Consider the following 20,647-nt stretch of genomic DNA (forward strand, 5'->3'; position numbering starts at 1 on the left):
CTACTGCAACAGTTATTTTCAAGAAAACTCTCTGTAAATAGATGTATCCAGAAAGGATCAAATCATATTGAAATTAATATGGCCAAGAGATCAGTTTTCCCTGACTCCACAGAAGCCATACAAACATGCCTCAAAGAGTTATTATTGCGTGGGGCGGAGGGTAGAGGGTGAACCACTTAATCAAACCTGATTGCCTGTGGTCCACAGCAGAACCCAACACCATGTGTTATAAGGAACAAGCATCTTTCTGTGTTGGGAAAATAACCTGCATCTGGGAAGGTTTTTCAGAGTGCATGGAACTGGATTTCATACACATTCCAAACACCAGATCGCCTCTCTCCCCCCAGCTTAGCGTGTTCATTGTGTAAGAAGTGCTGGGCACATTGAAAAAGGCATGGCCCACCACCTGTGAATTAGACACATATTTGCTTGTTGGTGAAGAAGAGCTATGATCAGTTATGTCCTCTTCTGACTGAGTTTTCTAACATTTAACGTATGGAAGAAATCCTTCCACTCAGCAAACTTTCCTAGGTGCAACAGAGCTAGCTAACTACTACAGGGCATAACATTTCCCATTCCTAAGCAAACTTATTGAGAAGCTAGGAAAAAGTCAACTTCAAAATGCAACAGTCCACAGGACCACAGCCAATATCCTAGACAAACTCTTCACAAACTGTTTTCAGACTAGAATATGGAACAGAAAAGCAAGTGGTGGTACTGATGGATGATCTCTTACAGTTCATGGATATCGGTCTATCTATGGTACTTATATGGTCCGCATTATCATAGTATCTGAGCACCTCACAATCTTTAATGTATTTACCCTCTTAAAACTCCTGTGAGGTAAGGGAATGCTATTATCCCCAGTTTTACTGATTAAGGTCATGTGCCCATCAGAACCCCCCACCCCCCAATTCGTGGAGTACCACTTGGCTCAATTCTCTCTACAGTCCTATTTTTTATTTATATGCAACTGATAAGAGAAATGATTGCACTTTATGGATTTAAATGTCAACAATATGCAGATGACAAACAACTAAATATGCAGTGTTGTAGCTGTATCAGTTGTAGGATATTAGACGGAGAAGCTGGGTGAGGTAATATCCTTTTATTGGACCTACTTCTGTTAATGAGAGAGACAAGCTTCCAGGCTTTTCTCTGCATAAGCTCAAAAGCTTGTCTCTCTCACCAACAGAAGTTGATCCAGTAAAAGATATTATTACCTCACCCACCTTGTTTCTCTTAACACACAACTCTGTATGGCATTCACAATTTACATTAACGCCACTGTTATATGGCCCTCCGGGTGCCTGGCCGAGATCAGCACCTGGATGAAGAAGAGCTGGCTAAAGTTTAACCCTGGAAAGGTAGAAGTTACAGAGCTTGTAGGCTGAAGGAAACACTTCAAAGAGTTGATATTCAGATATTCAAAGAGTTGATATTATCACCTTACTCAGACAGTATAATTATATTTTGCTGAAAGCAACACTTCTTTATTCATGGCCACCTGAACTGTGACTTTATAATGTTATAGATCAAACCATTCCTGTCCAGTTTACCACTGTTTTTTTCCAACCACTGCTTTTTTCCGGATAGATTGCAATTCAATTTTATGGTGCTCAGGGCAGTATATCACTGTAAAAAAAAAAAAAAAAGTGTCACCCTTTAAAGTACCACATATTGACTAGTAATTGAGCAGAAAGTAACAGTATTCTCAAGTGGGCAAAACATAAGACTAGAGATTGATGTTTATTATGCTAAGTAGGCATCTTTAGTGGTGATATTGATGTGAGACTCCAGGCATATAGGCCTGGGCTATTACCAGCTCTTTATCTTAACCCTCCCCTTATTTATTTCCCACATGCCTTTCTTGCTGCCTGGCTCCTGCTGTGGTATGATAGAACCAGCAATGAGACCAGGCTGTGCAGCTCTCTCTTGGGACTCTGTCAACATCACTTTTTAAATTTGCTAGACAAATTGTTCCACCATATGCACATTTATACGTCTGTGATACATAGATCACCAACAAACATAGCAGCAGTAATGAAGTATTCCTGCAGATGTGATTCCTAGCCAGTTTGATAAATTAACCATTATTACACATTTAAAAAAAAAGTTAAAAGAATATTATTAAGGTTGCAAAGTCAAGTGCTCAGAAGTTAGGAAATTCCTCAGTTAAGATTGTGTCAGTAACTTAATTCCGTCCCCTTCAGCGTATGTATTATGACACACTCTTTAATCACATGATCATTTATTTTTTCCACAGGACCACTACCTCATTAAGTGCACAGGATGGGCAGTGCTCATTTAATCCGCATCTATTCAATATTTTGTTTTCACCTCATTGTTCAATGTGTGGCTCTTAGGCTTTATTTACTGACTATTCAAACTCTGTTATGAAGACAGAATTATTTATTTCCTCCTGGGCTTTTCTATGATGCTCATGAATATTCATTAATCTATTTTCACACCACCTATGTTAAATGATGCGGTGGTATTAACCCAGGGTGCCCAGTTTGACATAGCTAGGCCCTTATTTTTCACAGTACTTAGCATTGTACAGCACTTTATACGTTCAAAGCACTGCTCCCATTGACTTCAGTTACTGCTTGAGTGCTCGCCACTTTTGCAAATCAGACCTCAGGGTCTCAGATCAGGCACTCAGAAAATGAGGAACACACAATTAGTGATAGCCTGTGAAAAATTTGGTTGAAGTGATTTGCCCAGTATCACACAGGAATTCTGTGACAAAAGCGGGGATAGAATTCAATTCCCCAGGGCAGCATTCAACTGCCTTAACCATGAGACTATCTTCTCTCTTCCTGTGATCCCGCCTCATTCATGTCACACCTTCCAGCTTCTGCAATAAATGAAGCGAGTCCTATAGACAACAGTCCTGCACATCCCTGATTCATCCCCAGAACAGGTCTATCCTGTGCACTGAAGGAGGCAGGGGTCCTGTTGCAATGTTCCCTCTAATTTTTGACAGGCCGTGTGCCCAGAAAATTTCTTCTGCGCAAATTGTTGTGCTTCTCTGCAAATTTTTGTGCGAGTGGTGTTTCGCCATGTGCGTGGGGTTTAGGATCTGTGTGCGTGCGCACACGCGCACAGCTCAGAGGGAACAGTGGTCCTGTGCAAAAAAATATTATCTGATCATGTCATTAAAGTGTGTATCATAATCCACTCACACACACAAGCAGGCCATATTAAGGTTGCCCAGGCATTTCTTAACTTTTGACTTTGTAACCTTAATAATTATTGACATCCACATAGTTCATTGGCAGGTTTGATCCACCACACAAACCTCTGCCACTTGAGCTAATGGAATAACTTATAGCAGTAGTAGATTGTCCTCCTCTGTGTGGAGCAGGACGAGTAAGGAATGAGACACTGCCAGTGAGCCAGCTGAGGAATGGTGCGACTCATGAATCTGGGGTTCCATTCCAGGCTCTGGAGGAGAGTGTGTTCTAGCAGGCACAGTCTTCTTTGCCCATGTCCTGCAAGCTTGACCCATCTACTTTATCTCTTCTGCTCTGTTCCTTACAGTCCTAATCTTCCCACCCTGCTCCCTGTATCAATCTCCTTGCTCATCTAGTCCCAGTTTTCCTCCTCCTAGCTCCATGTTCCATACATCTCTCTTTTCCCTGCCACCTCCCCATCAATGTTTCCCATCCCCACTGGCTCCCAGTCCTAATCTCCCTCCCGGGACTCCTCACTAACATTCTACCTGCCCCCCAGTACTCTGTCCCAGTCTCTTTGCCCACCCAGTCCCAGTTCTCCCCTGGCTCCTCATGAGTTCTATCTTCCTTCCCACTCCACCTTTTCCCCCCATCCCACTGATTCCCACTCAAAGGCCATATCTACACTACACAATTGGGTCAACCTAACTTATGTTGGCATACAGCCATCGCAGTTATTAAATCACTTGTGTATGCACATGGTTGGCTCCTTGTGTCAGTGGTGCGCAACCTCACCAGGAAAGCTTGTATCAATTGTATTGTCAGTGTGGGACATTATGGGACAGCTCCTGAAAGCCAATAACAGTTAACGTCGTAAGGAATGCAGTGTCTATGCTGACACTATGTTGACCTAATTAAATTGATCTTGAGTCTATGCTGCTCGGGGAGGTGGTATAACTAAATTAGTGTAGAGAAGCACTTACATTGGCAGGAGCCAAATTTAAGTGAAGACACTTCCACAGCTAGGTCAATGCAAGGCAGCTTACGTTGACCGAACCATGTATTGTAGACCATCCGTTACCCGGTGTGAAAAATCTTTTTTATTACTTCATTAATCTGTTTTAATAATTTATGGCTTGATCTGGAGAGGTGTTGCACACCCTCATGTCCACTTAAAGTCAATTGGAGTTGCAAGTGCTCAGCACATCTTAGGAAATACAGTAACATACTGGTTGCTTTATGCCCTGCTTTCTTTTGTTAGATGCCTCAAGATAGTATGACAGAAGCCACACAAAGATCTTGGAGTTGTGGAACAAGCAGCTATTGGGTCATATATATCAAGTGAATGTAAGCCACCAAAAAAGAGAGAAAAAGCAAAAATGCATTCCCTGGATAGAAATTTTTTTAATGTTTCAAGCCATGAAGTTTAAAGGCAAAATTTTCCTGGCTTTCTCCACCTTCCTTTCAATCTCCCTGCCACACTTGCTGTCCCCCAAAATGACTACTGGCTACAGAATTAATAGGGTTCTTGTGAAATATTGCAAACACAGTATTCCAGACAGAGTCAGACAAGTACATTACACAACAACCATATCATCTCCTTTGTTTTGTCTACTTACAAATTGGGTATTTGTATCCCCATAATCTCTGAATGGGAAAGCAATTCAAACTCTGGCTGTGTAAGCAGATGGAAAAATTATCTATATAGCTAACACTTTCACAGTATTGCCAGTCCCAACCATTCAACAATTAGGAGTCAGGCCCCCAAAATCATGAGATTGGGTTAAAATTATGAGATTTAAAAAGAGAAAATAAATTTGGATTCCTTTTATTTGCATTCTGGTTTTTGAGCCTTTTGGATACATTTGGATCACATTTTCATGTTTTCTTTGCAACCACAAGGACTAGAAACTTTTTCTTTTAATGAAAGTTGCTATTCACATATATTCATATGAGTTTAGGGGCTGGGGCTTTAAGAAGAACACCACATGGTGCAAGAGATCAAATCATGAGTGCTAACATTGCTCTCACCTCAGGATTTATGGAGCCAAAAATGGGTAAAGTGAATGGTCTTCTACATCGAAGTCCTACATTAAAACCCTAAAAGGCTGTAATATGAACCCCTTACTCACACTGTTGAGTAGTTACTCACAGGAGTAGTCCGATTGTCTTCAGTGGGATTACTCATGGGAGCTGCTCATTAATGGGAATAAGGGGCTCACTTTCTGGTCCAAAGTCATTACAATAACAGGCTAGAATGTGCTGCATGGGCACATTGTGAGCTGGGCATTTAGAATGGATAATTATTCTGGGACATTTTTCATATTAATTCCTCTTTCAACACAGGTGTTCAGTTAGAAAACGAGTTTCAGACGCTGAGCCTAGAGATAGTAGAGGGGGTAGGCAAATATCAAAATTTTTAAAGGTGAAAAGTAAGAATATAAGAAAGAAAGCATTCAGCAAAAACCAAAAGGCGGCCTTTCAAGTGTAAGGAAGAATGGCTTTTAAATAACAATTGAGAATGAAGTCCTCAGAATGTGGCCCTGGAGAGATGTTTGAAATGTAGATCTATATAAATGAAGATTAAAAGCACACTGTCAGTATCATTAGGCCCCTAAAACTGCATACTCTAAAATTTGTCCCTGTGTATCTGAAGGTCAAGATTCCCTTACTGATGATGATGATGTTCTTTTTACAAGTAACATGTGCCATGGTAAGATGTTTGGGTTTACATATACATCTGAGTTAGGTATATACATTGCATTAGTGAACAGAACTAATAGAAATGAGCTGCAAACATTCCATGGTTGACTAATTTCAGAAGCTTTTTATTAAAATTGTTTTTCAACAAAAAATGCTGGTTTTGACAAAATGTTTTGAAAAAATCAAAATGAAGTGTTTTGATAATATCAGATGGTGCTGTTTTGACATTTTCTGTTACAAATGACTTTTTGAAATAAAACTATTGGTTTTATATAAAAATAATTTTAAAAGGTCAAAATCAGACAAAATGTTTTGATTTTACTGAATGAAACTTTTTGCTCAAAGTGAAATGAACTTTTTTTCAGAAATGCATTTAATGGAAAATTTCAAATTTTTGTTTTCATTCCGGAATGGAACAAAACTAGAAATTGTGAAGTTTCCCATAAAGCTGATCAGCTGGTTCCTCCCCAGCTGTACTAAAGAGACACTTTTAATTAGAAATGAGCTCCAGGTAAGATGTTTGGATCCAATTCAAGATTGATCCAAGGTTTGACAGTGCTTGGATCCCACATACAGAGATGGACTCAATCAGTGAAGTCAAGCCTTAGCCCAATGAAGTTAAGTGGAAAAAATATACTTGATTATCTTAATAATGTGTCTAAGTCTGATGTTTTGTCCATGTTACCAAGCTGTTGACCTCTGCCCCTTCTCTGCTACCAACACCAGCAGTCATCACTCACCAGTTCTAGATTTCCCTCAAGCACCTTCATACTTTATATCATGCCATCCCATATGCACAGAGAGAGAGAGATCTGGAAAAATCTTCTTTTAAATCCCATCTCTTTCCTGTTCTCCATCCTACTCATATAAGCCTGTGTGTCTAAAAAGAAGAGATAACAAGTGACTTGGAGCTAAAGACAAAATCATCAGCAAAATTAACCTTCCCCTTCTTTTTACTAAGAAGGAGTGTTTAAAAAAAAAGAAGCAAGGGATTCTAATCAATATTCCCTGTATAAAGAATTTTGCTAAAATTCAAATAAGACTGTTTTAAATGAATACACTTTCCATTTTTAGACTTTGTTAAAAGATATTTTAAGGGCTTTTGGTTTCTTTTGCCTCTTTATTCTTAATTCACTTTTAAAAAATGTACAATATTTGCTTAGTAAGTAAGCCCTCTGTGTTTACAACCTCCCCATATTTAACTATTTAACATGGTAACAATAGGGGTGTCATTAACATCTTTGACTCACTAGGCCTGCTACTTTTTTTCTATTAATATGAGGCCCCACTTTTTACTTAAGTGAAACTAAGTCCCAATAGGGAGATTGAAGTAGTGTATAGAGCTTTGATTTGTCCTCTGCACTAGGGTGCGGACTTCCACCCAGAATGAGGTCATGAATAGCAAAGAGCCACAGGAGCATGTCCAGATCTTGATGATGGTGCATTTTGCCTGCTTCTTTCTCCCACTAGAGAATACAGTGTTTAGATATGAGTAGGCTTGGCAGAATTTGATTTTTTAATAAATTTTAACAGATAATATCAATGTTTATTTTAAAGCATTTTAAAAAGAACTTAAATTTAAATTATTACAGTTGTGGGAAATCCCGGGGGAAGGGGGTCATGCAATAATTATTTAGAATGTAAGAACGGCCATATTGGGTCAGACCAAAGGTCCATCTAGCCCAGTATTCTGTATTCCAACAGTAGCCAATGCCAGGTGCCGCAAAGGGAATGAACAGAACAGCTAATCATCAAGTGATTCATTCCCTGTTGCTCATTCCCAGCTTCTGGCAAACAGAGGCTAGGGTCACCATCCCTGCCCATCCTGTCCAATAGCCATTGATGGACCTAGCCTCCATGAACTTATCTAGTTCTTTTTTGAACCCTGTCTAATGATGGTAGATGTTGAGATTCAAAAAGTTAAAGCTACCTGAGTGGCGCCCCTGCTCCAGTTCCTCTCATGCCAGCATTATAACACATTTCATACACATTACAGTGGGACTCTAAAGTTCTCAAACAGCATTTTTCTTACTTTGCCTATCTTTAAATTTTTATCATTATTGATAGAAATATGTATGTGACTGGTGAAATCATTGTTTATTGACATTTACCAATAAACATGGAATCCTTCCAAACCTACATATGGGAGTAGCAGAACTTTTTTGCTGGGCTGCTGAAGGCTTCTGGGGGCAGGGGAAGAATGGTGAGAGGAGCATGCCAACCAGAAACCCCAAGAAGATCCTGGCAGTGGAGGGGAAAGAGGTCGTCTGGCACATGAACTCAGAGGAAAGATTTCAGATGATGGCAACAGCTAAGGGAGAAACAGGTCCAACTAGTCAGAAATGGGGTTGTATGGGAAGATACTCCATATGAACTGACTAGATGCCAACCAGACTTCTCTTAGGGTATGTGTGACACTCTGTACCCAAAAGCAACACCCTGTCACCCCCATATTTACCATAGTGATATGATTATGATATGTTTTGTACAATTAATATGCTGTTAAATTGTATGTGTTATTGTTGTATATGGAGTTATGAAGTTTTGCTATGTGTATGTTACTGAAATATGTTGTGAATCTGGAAACACCCACAACCAGCCTTTCAGGTACAACAATGAGGCAGCCAGACACTGATGATGGCCCACTAGGGGGAATATGCACTCACAAGGACTACCCCAGGAACTGAATATAATGGAGACCGCTCAGAGAGAGTACATAAACAATGGAGACTGCTTGACTCACGTCATAGCAAAAGATCTTTCCAGCAAGCTGGAAGAACCTATAAAGGAGGGGAAGTGACATCATCATTTGTCCTCACTCCCCCCCACAACTCATCACCTGGAAACATGCCTGGAGAACAAATAATTTGAATGGGGGCAGTGGTGTCAGGCTGGAAAGGAGAATCCCAGCTTGGGTAGTAAGGAACTATACCATCAGGGCAAGACACTGCTTGATTCAAATCCTGTCGAGTTAATAGAACTCAGATTGCAATTTTACTTTTTATTTTTTAGGTAACAACTTTGGTCTGTATGCTTACTACTTATACTCACGAAATATCCATCTTTCTGTAGTTAATAAATCTGTTTTATATTTTATGTAAAACAATGTGTTTTGCTTGAAGTGTACAAAAGCTGGTACACATTCACTTTTCTTTGTAGAAGTGGCAGACTGGGAAATAAACTTACACTGGTCAGGCTTCTGACCAGGTCAGGACAGTATAGCTCTGGGGTCCTAGGCTAAGGTGCTGAGGGGAATTGGCTGGAGCCTCTCTATTGTTGATTCATGAGTGGCTGGCAAAAGCATTCATGTAACACAGCTGGGTGTGTCCCTGCCTGTGGATGTCTGTGTTAAGAGCAGTACCTGCAGAGGTTTGCAGCTTGTCACAGTGTGAGAGGAAGCCCAGGTTGGTAAGACAGAGGGTTCAGCGGTACATCAGTTCCAGGTTGCACCCCAGGAAACCCGTCACAGTATGTCAACACTTAAAGCTGGGGGTGGGATTCCCAACTCAAGGAAGCACTTGCACTAGCTCTCAACAAGCAAGCATGCTCAAAGTACAATGTAGCCTTGGAAGCTATGGGATAGGCCCTGAGTATCTGCCCATCTGACACCCTAATCATGTACTTGAGGTGGCTAGCTCATCCTGCAGCTCATGCAGCCATGGCTACATTCTAATTTTAGCGTGCTAACCTGATGACAGCTCATGCAAGTATCATACCCCAGCTCAAAGTGTAGACGTATCCTTAGAGATTTCCATGAATTGTGTGCCCAATTTCATGAAGCAATGTGAAAAGTTCTATTTGACAAAAGTTTTACATAGCTAAAGGGGATGAATACTCATTTAGGAGGCAGGAAGATTGTATGTAAAGTAAATTCATGTTTTGGTGCAAAAATGCTTCTGCAACAGCTTTAGTCCCTCATTACAAAGGGGAGGGGAGTATCCAGTCAATCTTACTATTAAGATGTAGTCTTCACCATGCAAAGTTTGGGAACTTCTGGGTGAAGATAATTAAGTTAGAATATATGACATCAAAGAATGCTTTACCCTTGGGAAAAGACAACATCTTCAATTAGCCATGGGTGATAAACTAGTTCCCATTAAATACTTGATCATTAACAGAAATAATGTAAAAAGAAAAGGTGTACTTGTGGCACCTTAGAGACTAACCAATTTATTTGAGCATAAGCTTTCGTGAGCTACAGCTCACTTCATTGGATGCATAACGTGGAAACTGCAGCAGACTTTATATATACACAGAGAATATGAAACAATACCTCCTCCCACCCCACTGTCCTGCTGGTAATAGCTTATCTAAAGTGATCATCAGGTGGACCATTTCCAGCACAAATCCAGGTTTTCTCACCCTCCACCCCCCCACACAAATTCACTCTCCTGCTGGTGATAGCCCATCCAAAGTGACAACTCTTTACACAATGTGCATGACAATCAAGTTGGGCTATTTCCTGCACAAATTAACATGAAAATAGTTGTTTGTGCAAAGTGAAATGATGACTCCATTGTTTAATACGGCTGCTTTCATACTGCTCTTGAACAAGAGATATTTTACTCTTGATTTTCTCCTCTGGAGTTTCTAGTAAACACTCAGGACCTGATTCCCTCCTCACTTACACAAATCAGGAGCAACTCTATTCAATTCAATGGAGTTATGCCTGATGAAGCTGGTGTGAAAGGAGAATCAGATCCACAGAGTCCACCAGGTGGCACTGTTCACACTGAAAAGAAACAACAAGCTCCAGTGTGGTGATGGATAGAGGTATAAATATTACACCATGAATTAAAGATACTGGGCCACATTAATCCCTAATATAACTCCACTGGCACCTGTAGAGTTATGCTGGGGCTGAAGTTGACCCAATCTTTTTGCTTCATTCATAAAAACACTTTAAGCAAAAATATTTGCTTGTTTCCATCCATCTTAATCAAGCAAATGGTTCCTAGGAGTTACTGAAAGGAATTCACGTAACTCCTATCTAAACCTCCCTTGCTGCAATTTAAACCCATTCCTTCTTGTCCTATCCTCAGAGGTTAAGGAGAACAATTTTTCTCTATCCTCCTTGTAATAACCTTTTATATACTTGAAAACTGTTATCATGTCTCCTCTCAGTCTTCTCTTCTCCAGACTAAACAAACCCAATTTTTTTCATTCTTCCCCCATAGGCCATGTTTTCTGGACCCTTAATTCACTTGATATGCCCTTTCAGCTTGACTGTGAACCACTGATAACTACTCTCTGGGAACAGTTTTCTAACCAGTTATGCACCTAGCTTATAGTAGCTCCATCTAGGTTGAATTTCCCTACTTTGTTTATGAGAAGGTCGTGTGAGACAGTATCAAAAGTTTTGCTAAAGTCAAGATATACCACATCTACCGCTTCCCCCCATTCACAAGGCTTGTTACCCTGTCAAAAAAAGCTGTCAGGTTGGTTTGACATGATTTGTTCTTGACAAATCCATGCTGACTGTTACTTATCACCTTTTTATCTTCTAGGTGTTTTCAAATTGATTGCTTAATAATTAGCACCATATTTTAAACTAATAGTTGAACAAAGTCTAGATAACCAGAGATCTCCCTGGGAAACAGACCTTAGATTTTCTTAAAGACAAAACCTCAACAGAAAAGCCATAGAATTTGAAATTGGCCTGCTTTGCCTTGTCTTCATTCAAACTACTGTAGGCTAAATATGGGCAGTTTAAAAAACAAACAAACAAAAAGTACTGTGGCCAAAATTTCTCAAACTGGATGCCTAAATCCCAGCAGATTTCTTCTGGTGAAACTCCATTGATTTCAATGGACTTATTCCAGCTTTAAACGGTTGTGAAATCATTGTTTTAATCCTATGAGCCAGGCAGCTACTTTGAACATATTTTTGGAAGATAGTGATGTCTCCGAATCTAATTAAATCTAATTCTACACAACTGTCCCCTTCTGCAAAAAAGCAAAGACAATTGGAAAGAGAGAGTCAAAGATAATCTTCAAGAACATATATGGGGGGAGTTACTAAAGCTAGATGGATCAGAAAGAGGAAAGAATAGAAAAAGATACCAATTTTGCATGATTTCTGATGGATTTGTAGGTATTTGCCATTACTACATAAGAAAAGTTATACAATACATTTTTCTTAACATGTTATTAATGTATATATTGCCATTGCAGTCTGCATTATAAGATCAAGATGTACCTAACCTTCTGACTGATAGATGCCCTAGATCTTTATACATCAAAATAATCCGAGCATAAAATCATGCCCCAAAGAAAATGGTTCCTTAAGCCTTTTGATGCATAACCAACTCCACTACTGAGCAAATCCTAATCAGGAGGGAAAATATAACTGCAGACATGCAGAACAGAGCTAAAAACAAAACTCATGGACTAATTGTTCCCTTGCCAAAGAATTAGTCAAGTGGATCGTGGTTCCTCATGCAACCTAATACAGTGCACCGATTATTGGAAAATGAGACAAGATGGGAGTCCAGCTGTCCCACATAATGGTGTCAAGTTAGAATGACAGTGTATCATGATTTTTATATGAAACATTTAGACACAGAAATGAAAGATGGTCTTGAAAGGACTATCTCAAATTTTCTGACTTTCTCTTCCAAATGTAAGGCGCATTTCTTTGACCATGCTTTCCATAAAATAAACATAGCGGTGTGCACATTTTAATAAAATCCCCCCCAAATAAAAACACAGCCAAAATAAAATACTGCATTAAAGACACAGATCTCCCTCTTGGGAGAGGAGGCACTAGTGGGAGGCCATCAGATACTACGGTGATAAGGGTGGTATAAGAACCTGTATAGAATAATATAGAATATACAAGAGGTTCATAACCCATCCTCACAGCTAAAATGTGAGGAAATTGTACTAGTTACAATGAATTAGAAGATGGAAGATGTCATCTGTAGGACAGCTCCAAACGAAGCAGCCAAATTGCTGCAATTTATTCAGTGATAGGACACCGCTGACCTCTATGCAAAGAACATGGCTGACTAGAGGGATCTATTTCATGATCTTGAATACCTGCCAGGTGTGTTCCACTTAGAGGTGGTCTTGAAGGTGAAGTCATGTAAAGTGTGAGCGACCTTGGTAGCAGAGCTCAAAAAAAAGAGAAAGACAAGAAAAACCAGCCTTATGGGATTAGAAAGGCAGTGAAAAAAATCACAGAGTGGATCAAGCAGTACAGTGGCAGTGAGAAAGCCAGGTGAGCTGATGATCTGCATCAACCTCAAAGAATGCAGTGGAGTACTAACGTCCTCATGCAACCTCCCTGCAACCCATGAAAGAAGTATTGCTGAAACTAGCCGAAGCAAAACGTTTTTCAATTCTTCCAACAGTGGCCAGTGCCAGATACTTCAGAGGGAATGAACAGAACAGGGTAATTAGCGAGTGATCCATCCCCTGTCGTCCAGTCCAGTCCCAGCAGTCCTACAGTCACAGGCTTAGGGACATCCAGAGCATGGGCTTGCATCCCTGATCATCTTTGATGGACCTATCCTCCATGAACTTATCTAGTTCTTTTTTAACCCAATTACACTTTTGGCCTTCACACTTCCCCTGGCGACATGGTCCACACACTGACTGTGCACTGTGTGAAAAGGTATTTCCTTATGTTCATTTCCTTACTGTGTTGCAGCCTTGCAATTACAAGTTCAGTGTGGCTGCTAGAGCCTTTCTCTATTGCCTCCCTGCTGCTGGAGCCTTTCATTTCAAAAGAAAAAGACTCAAGCATGTTGGAGGCAGTGGGACACTGCACTGCAAAAAATTAGCACTGTAGATGTGGGAGGCAGTGCTTGGGTGTGTAGAGAACTATGTGGGGTACATACTTAGGGTTCAGGTGTGTAGGTCACAGCACTCTACTCACCTAAGCGGTGCCTCACCCTCTACACTGCTATTTATATCCATGCTAGCTGGATGTGCAGTGTCGGTACTCTACATTGCCACCATAAGTGTAGACATAGCCGAAGAGTATGTCAACACTGCGGCCGGGAGCTTGCTTCCCAGTTTGAATAGACATTTGTGCTCGGCTCCAGGTAGCACGCTAAAAATAGCAATGTATCCTGGGGTAGTAAAGGTGGCGTCTCAGGTTAGCCACCAGAGGATATACCCAGGGGGTCCTGAGAGGTTTGTAATCAAGCGATTAGCCCAAGCTTTAGACTGAATCAGCAGAGGTTAATACTGAAGGCCCTGGGCCAAGTAAGCGTGAAGTTCCTGGCACAGAAGAACATGCTAAGGAATATGAGAAACTTAGACATAAACACACTTTTTAGAATTCATAAAAAGTTAAACATTCCATGGATTTCATGTCTGAAAGTCAAAATGTTTTGTGTAATTTGGAGAAGCATGAGAAACTTTCTGAAAAGGGGAGTTCTCTGGTAAGTGGGTGCCAAATCTTTTACATCCGATTCCCCATGTGCATCAGACTGCTTTTCTGCTCAGTAGAATGCCTACAAATAGAGGACTTATTTTGTTCAATTTTTTTTCTGTAACAACTACAAACTTTTTCAAAAATGAACATTTTTGCAGAAAATTTTCCTTTAGAAGGAAATTTAATTTGATTTAGTGGGAAAAAAGGAAATTATTTAAGTTTTTGAAATCAAGAAGTTTTGGGTTTTCAGTTTCTGGTTCCTCCCCTCCTCTCTTTTTTTCTCTCTTCCCCCTTTCCATTCAGTGGCAAAATGGTGGGAAATGAGGACAAAGGAGAGGGCCAAAAGTTAAATACATGTCTAAGTATTTTGCTGAATCAGGGCCTAAGAAAGAGGTGTTTTCTCTACTCATATTGTGTGTGAGAATCAGCCACAATGGTCTGGATTACCATTGCATCCTGTGTAGTCATTTACATCTGTGCAAAGTCGGTGTAAAATGATATCAAGTCTGTAATATCAAGAATGAATGTAAGACAAGAAGTGAAGGAACACTGAGATCTGGGAATTAATTTCTCAAGTCTCTGCCCTGAGGAGAGGTCATTATTTTCCAGCATCTTCCCTACAACTGTCTAGTACAGCATGTGCAAAACTCCTGTGGGATCTTTGTAAACTAGCCAGGGCTTATGGCCACATTCCCTTCTATATACAAACAAAATGAAGACTAATAGGGAACACAAAAGCTCTAGGCATTAGAAAGAGCACAAGTAATTAATAATCTATATTTATAACAAAAATGAACAGAGAATCAAAGACATATGGAATAACTTATTAAAATGCAAACAAGTCAATGATACCTGCCTCAGATAACGAATGAGGCATTTTCAAAGTTAAGGTGACAAAGTACATCTAACAGAGTTGCAAAAACTTTGTCAGGCAAATTTGATATTGGACAAATTCTCTACTCGCCCCAGTTCATTGCATATCGATATTGGACAGACACCAGAGAAGTGTGCAGGGAAAATCATTGTCTGTCTGTCTCTCTTTGATTTAGTTGGGGATTGGTCCTGCTTTGAGCAGGGGGTTGGACAAGATGACCTCCTGAGGTTCCTTCCAACCCTGATATTCTATGATTCTATGATTCCCCAAACACAGGAAGAAGGTAAAATTACTGAGACAAAAAAAGCAGAATTGTTAAAATATGTGACAGAGAGCTCTGCTTAGTCACTTTGCCTCTGTGTGGTTCCCTTACCCACTAACCTTTGCCTCTGTGCTTGTCTATTTATATTGCTATCTCTTTGATCTTCATACATGTTTGCAATTTTCCTTGCCCACTTCTGGAGAATAATAACAATAACTCAAGAAAATGTTGCTCTCTAAGATGTTCCAGTACATGATGTAAAGGATAGGGTAGTGTGTGGACCCCACATTTCCACGTACACCTGTCTTCTTCTGGCTTCTTTGTCCACCATAGCAATTTAGATTAATCTCCTCCCAGCATCTCTGGCCATGCCCCTTTTTCTTAAGTCATGCTCCTGACATACTTCTTATGCCAAGGCTAGAGCTGGAGGGGCCAGCTGTACGCTACCTGGGCATTCCCAGCCACCTCAGAAATCTTTTAACTGTCCAGTTAGGGCACGTTACAGCCCCTTTGCACCACTGAGCCCAATGATATTTGGGGGAGAGTGCTGAAGGAAGTATATTGAATGCCTACAATGGAGGATAGAAACATTTTGAGGGGGCTGGTTGTTCGTTGAGCAGATAATTTTTTGGGGGAAGATGATGGGCTATTTGTAGTTGTGGACAGATGGGAAGTTCAGGGAACATATAATTTTGGGGAGTGATGGTTTGTTGGGGGGAGTGATTTCAAGGGCTTAATAGTGATGGGGGACAGATATTTGTGAGGTGATGGGATATTACAGTTTAGGCTCCCTTCCCCTTTATCAGTCTCTCTCAGCAGCAGGGAGTGACTCCTCCTGTTCCCTGGGCTCAGTAGCTTAAGTAAACTTGTGGGAGGTGGCTGCAGTAATCCAAAGGTCTTAGCTTTGGAGAGCAGACACAAGCACTCCGGCAGATGCTGAGCCAGAGGCTGCAGTTCCACAGTATGTTCTGGTTTCTGTTGGCCTTTCATGCATGCGTCTTAAAAATAAAAGGACTTGGTTGTTGAGCACAAGGACTCCTTACTTCTTTGAGAAGAACTCCGCACCCAACACCAAGCTCCTGGCAGTAGGTGAGGGGACAGAGCCATCCAGCTCCTCACAGCAATAGTTGCTGCTTGGTCAGGATTCCCCAGCTGTGACCTCCTCTTTCACCTAGAAAGGATGATGGCCCTTCCAGTGCACCATGGATCCCGGCTCCTTTCCATCCATCTCTTCTGGAGGACTGTCAGCAGGGGCAGCCGCCTCCTCCACAGCCAACCACCCGAGGAGAACGTGGGACTAGTGGTGAGTTCCTTTCCTTCATCCTCCTGACTTCAATCCTCACCCACAGCTGCGGGGGGTGGTCAGTACATCCCAAGCGGGCTCCTCTTACACCTTTCATATAGAGGGGCCAAAAAATGTTTTCCCACAGGCACTCCTTTCCCCACAGGGTGGAAGGGCTGGCCAGTTCTTCCCCAGGGCACCCTTCTCTTTCTAGGGGAAGGAGAGTTCCACCCAAAGCTTCCTCTTTCCCTGCAGGCTGGAAGGACTGGCTCCTTATCTGTGGGAAAGGGAATCCTCCTCTCACACCAACACAGAGATATATAGCAAAAGCCTGGTTACCTGAAATGCCCTTTTATATGAGTCTTGATTACATTCCCCAACAGAAATCACTCAGTAACTGCTCCCAATTATCCCAACACTAGACAATGAGTCAAAATTACATCCCCCACCATAAACACCTTACCCAGCAACTCCTCTCTATTGTAGCATCCCCTTTTTTGTCCCACTGTGTTTCATGGATGCACAAGGGTGTCTTGTGTGACTCATTTTGAGGTAAACATCTGTGCAAATGTAGCTCTCAACCAAAGTGACATTCTTTCTGTATAGATTTTATGGAAAGCAGAAAAAATACACAGAAAATGCACTGTATCTATAGAAATAGCTGCAAAGCTGCTAAACCCTGGGGACTCTTCGAAAGTTCTTTGCATTTGCAGTGGTCTGAGATTTAAAATCACAGTTTGTTTTTTGGATGACTTGAAGTACTTCTGCTAGTAAGTCTCATTTAAATTTGTATAATAATCCTTTGTTGTTTGTTCTTCCTTTAGAATCTATCACATTACTGGGATTAGAGTGGTAGTAATTCAGTAATATATCATTTGGTCGGCAACAGACTGCTTCCTTTGGAGGCATTCCAACTTTTCTAGCCTCATTTAACCTTCTTTCCTTTGATTCAGGAGACTGTCATTGGTTTATCAGCATTTTCCCTGGCTGTCCTTGGACCAGCTGGATGGTTCCTGTTCCACCTTCCAAGCTATAAAAAGAAGTAGAAGATGTGCTTTCCTATTTAAGACCTGGAGCCTCAGATCTGCTGTAAATATTCCTTTATGGAGTATCTTTAAAGCAAGTGTGTCAACCTGAAGTCTAGTCAACTAAAAAAATAAATGAGCTAAACGTGGTTTCAGGTTTTACATCAACCACCTTGTTACTGTGTGAAAAATTCACACAAGCAGGGAAAATTACTAATTCAGGTCCCCATCCTGCAAAGCCTCATGCAGGTGCTCAAGTTTATGCTCTCTGAGCAGTCCCATTGACTCCAATGGGCTAAGGTTAAAAGTTAAGCAAGTGCATAACTATTTGCAGGAGTGAGGCCTGACTATATAGGGAAAACAGTAAAACTGACACAAATCGCCATAGTGTGGCCTGATCTAAGTGGGTTCAACTACATTGACTTCAACAGGAGTTGCACTGAGCAGACCCAGCCTGAGTCTGGCCCAGTGTGCTTTCCAAAGTTCAAGCTAAGCTAACTGAAAAAATACAGAGAAATCATTATTTTTAAAATCCTTTTCTGCTTTACACATATTAGGGGTTAGTTTTAACAATAGGAATAAATATTGACAGAGAAGGGTGATTTTTAAGTTGACTTTAACTCTTTAACTTTTTGTGTCTCTTCTGTTTCAATAGAAATCCTGTGCATTCGTACTCGAATAAATGTATCCTGCAAATTGCGGTTGGCAGAAACATCAATTTGTTTTAAACTTTTATGTTTAGATTTATGGTATGTGAAGGATTTTTCCATGTTTTATGTTTATAATGGATGTATTGCAAATATTTTAAACTCTAGTCTTCTTTTTAAATAAGTATAATAATGGTTCAATATGTCATACTTAAATGGTATTATTCTTGGTTCAAGTCAGATCTCTTAATGATTACATTTCTGGTTTGCCAAAATATAGAGTCCACCCTCCATGATGCCTGATACAAATCATATTTTGCTAGCTGTCCATCTCCATTAAGGGTAAAACAACTCATGGTAACATGAAAACACAGCTTCTGAAAACAGGGATTTCAATGCAATTTCTTTCTCAGTTAAGTGAAAATATAAATTCTTAGTATGCTTCTAAAATACGATTTTCTAAAAAGCTGAACTGTCTGGTTCTTCTCCTCCACTTTAAATGCTTTTAGACATTTACGAATTGGAGAGAATGGGGGCTCCATGATAGCTTATAAATAGTGATGCTTTTTATTGTTTGCAGAAAAATATAGCCCTGTCACTGTAATTCTAGCAGCATGATTCAATGTCCATTGATGTTTATGGAAGGATTCAGACAGATTTCAATGAGTTTTGGATTGGGGCCTAGATTCTTGATATCCAGAGAACAAACCATGCCAGTACTGATTAGATGAAAACAGAAAGATAGCTGCAGGAAGACACTGTGGAGCACTGATTTTGCAAACATAAGTAGTCTATGGGACTATTCTTCTGTGTAAAATTATTCAGTGTGCATATATGCTTGCAGGATCAGGGGCCTAATTTGGTTATTCCTACCTCATTTAATATACAAGAAATAATTTAGCAAGACATGACATATTTTAGTTACTGTATTTGTCCTTCTAAGATATGATAATATCTAGTGAGGTTGCCTGTTTATAACAAAGTAAATAAAGTATGTCAACAGTTTATTGAAGCATTTGGAATGGCACTAGATGAAAGTCTGGTAAAAAAATTGTATAACATTTGGAGACATAAGAACATAGGGATATTTATCTTTCAGTAGAAATGCTTCCCAGAAATCAGAGCAGTTATCTGGAGGATTGTTTAAAATATAAGCTGTCAAGGTTCCTCCCCCACTCTGAACTCTAGGGTACAGATGTGGGGACCTGCATGAAAAACCTCCTAAGCTTATCTTTACCAGCTTAGGTCAAAACTTCCCCAAGGTACAAAATATTACCCCCGTTATCCTTAGACTGGCCGCTACCACCACCAAACTAATACTGGTTACTGGGGAAGAGCTGTTTGGACGCGTCCTTCTCCCCAAAATACTTCCCAAAACCTTGCACCCCACTTCCCGGACAAGGTTTGGTAAAAAGCCTCACCAATTTGTCTAGGTGACTACAGACCCAGACCCTTGGATCTTAAGAACAATGAACAATCCTCCCAACACTTGCACCCCCCCTTTCCTGGGAAATGTTGGATAAAAAGCCTCACCAATTTGCATAGGTGACCACAAACCCAAACCCTTGGATCTGAGAACAATGAAAAAGCATTCAGTGTTTTACAAGAAGACTTTTAATAAAAAATAGAAGTAAATAGAAATAAAGAAATTCCCCCTGTAAAATCAGGATGGTATATATCTTACAGGGTAATTAGATTCAAAAACATAGAGAACCCCTCTAGGCAAAACCTTAAGTTACAAAAAAGATACACAGACAGAAATAGTTATTCTATTCAGCACAATTCTTTTCTCAGCCATTTAAAGAAATCATAATCTAACACATACCTAGCTAGATTACTTACTAAAAGTTCTAAGACTCCATTCCTGTTCTGTCCCTGGCAAGCGCAGCATACAGACAGACACAGACCCCTTGTTTCTCTCCCTCCTCCCAGCTTTTGAAAGTATCTTGTCTCCTCATTGGTCATTTTGGTCAGGTGCCAGCGAGGTTACCTTTAGCTTCTTAACCCTTTACAGGTGAGAGGAGCTTTCCCCTGGCCAGGAGGGATTTCAAAGGGGTTTACCCTTCCCTTTATTTTTATGACATAAGCATTTTTCAGAAATAAAAGAACATTCAAATTTTCAGCCCATCTTTAGATGTTTTTCTCTTTCTGCAATGGGAATTGGGTTTCACGGTTCATTACTAGTATTCCTTAGCCCTGATACAGCACTTGTCACCACCAGAAGAGCTCAAAGTTCTTTACAAAGGTAGATGAATAGCATTGTCCTGTAACCCGCATCACAGGTGGGGAA

The 20,647-nt window shown here is 40.4% G+C and overlaps 1 long non-coding RNA gene across 1 annotated transcript; it reads left to right on the plus strand.

The window, feature by feature from the left end:
• Positions 1-16,319: 16,319 nt before the first annotated feature.
• On the plus strand, positions 16,320-18,428 carry LOC311522559. The gene is made up of 3 exons (XR_014712168.1): positions 16,320-16,706; positions 17,639-17,774; positions 18,366-18,428. It is a non-coding gene; the product is annotated as an uncharacterized lncRNA (long non-coding RNA).
• Positions 18,429-20,647: the final 2,219 nt, after the last annotated feature.

This window comes from Lepidochelys olivacea (genome assembly GCF_965140295.1).
Source record: "Lepidochelys olivacea isolate rLepOli2 genome assembly, chromosome: 6".
Lineage (NCBI taxonomy): Eukaryota > Metazoa > Chordata > Testudines > Cheloniidae > Lepidochelys > Lepidochelys olivacea.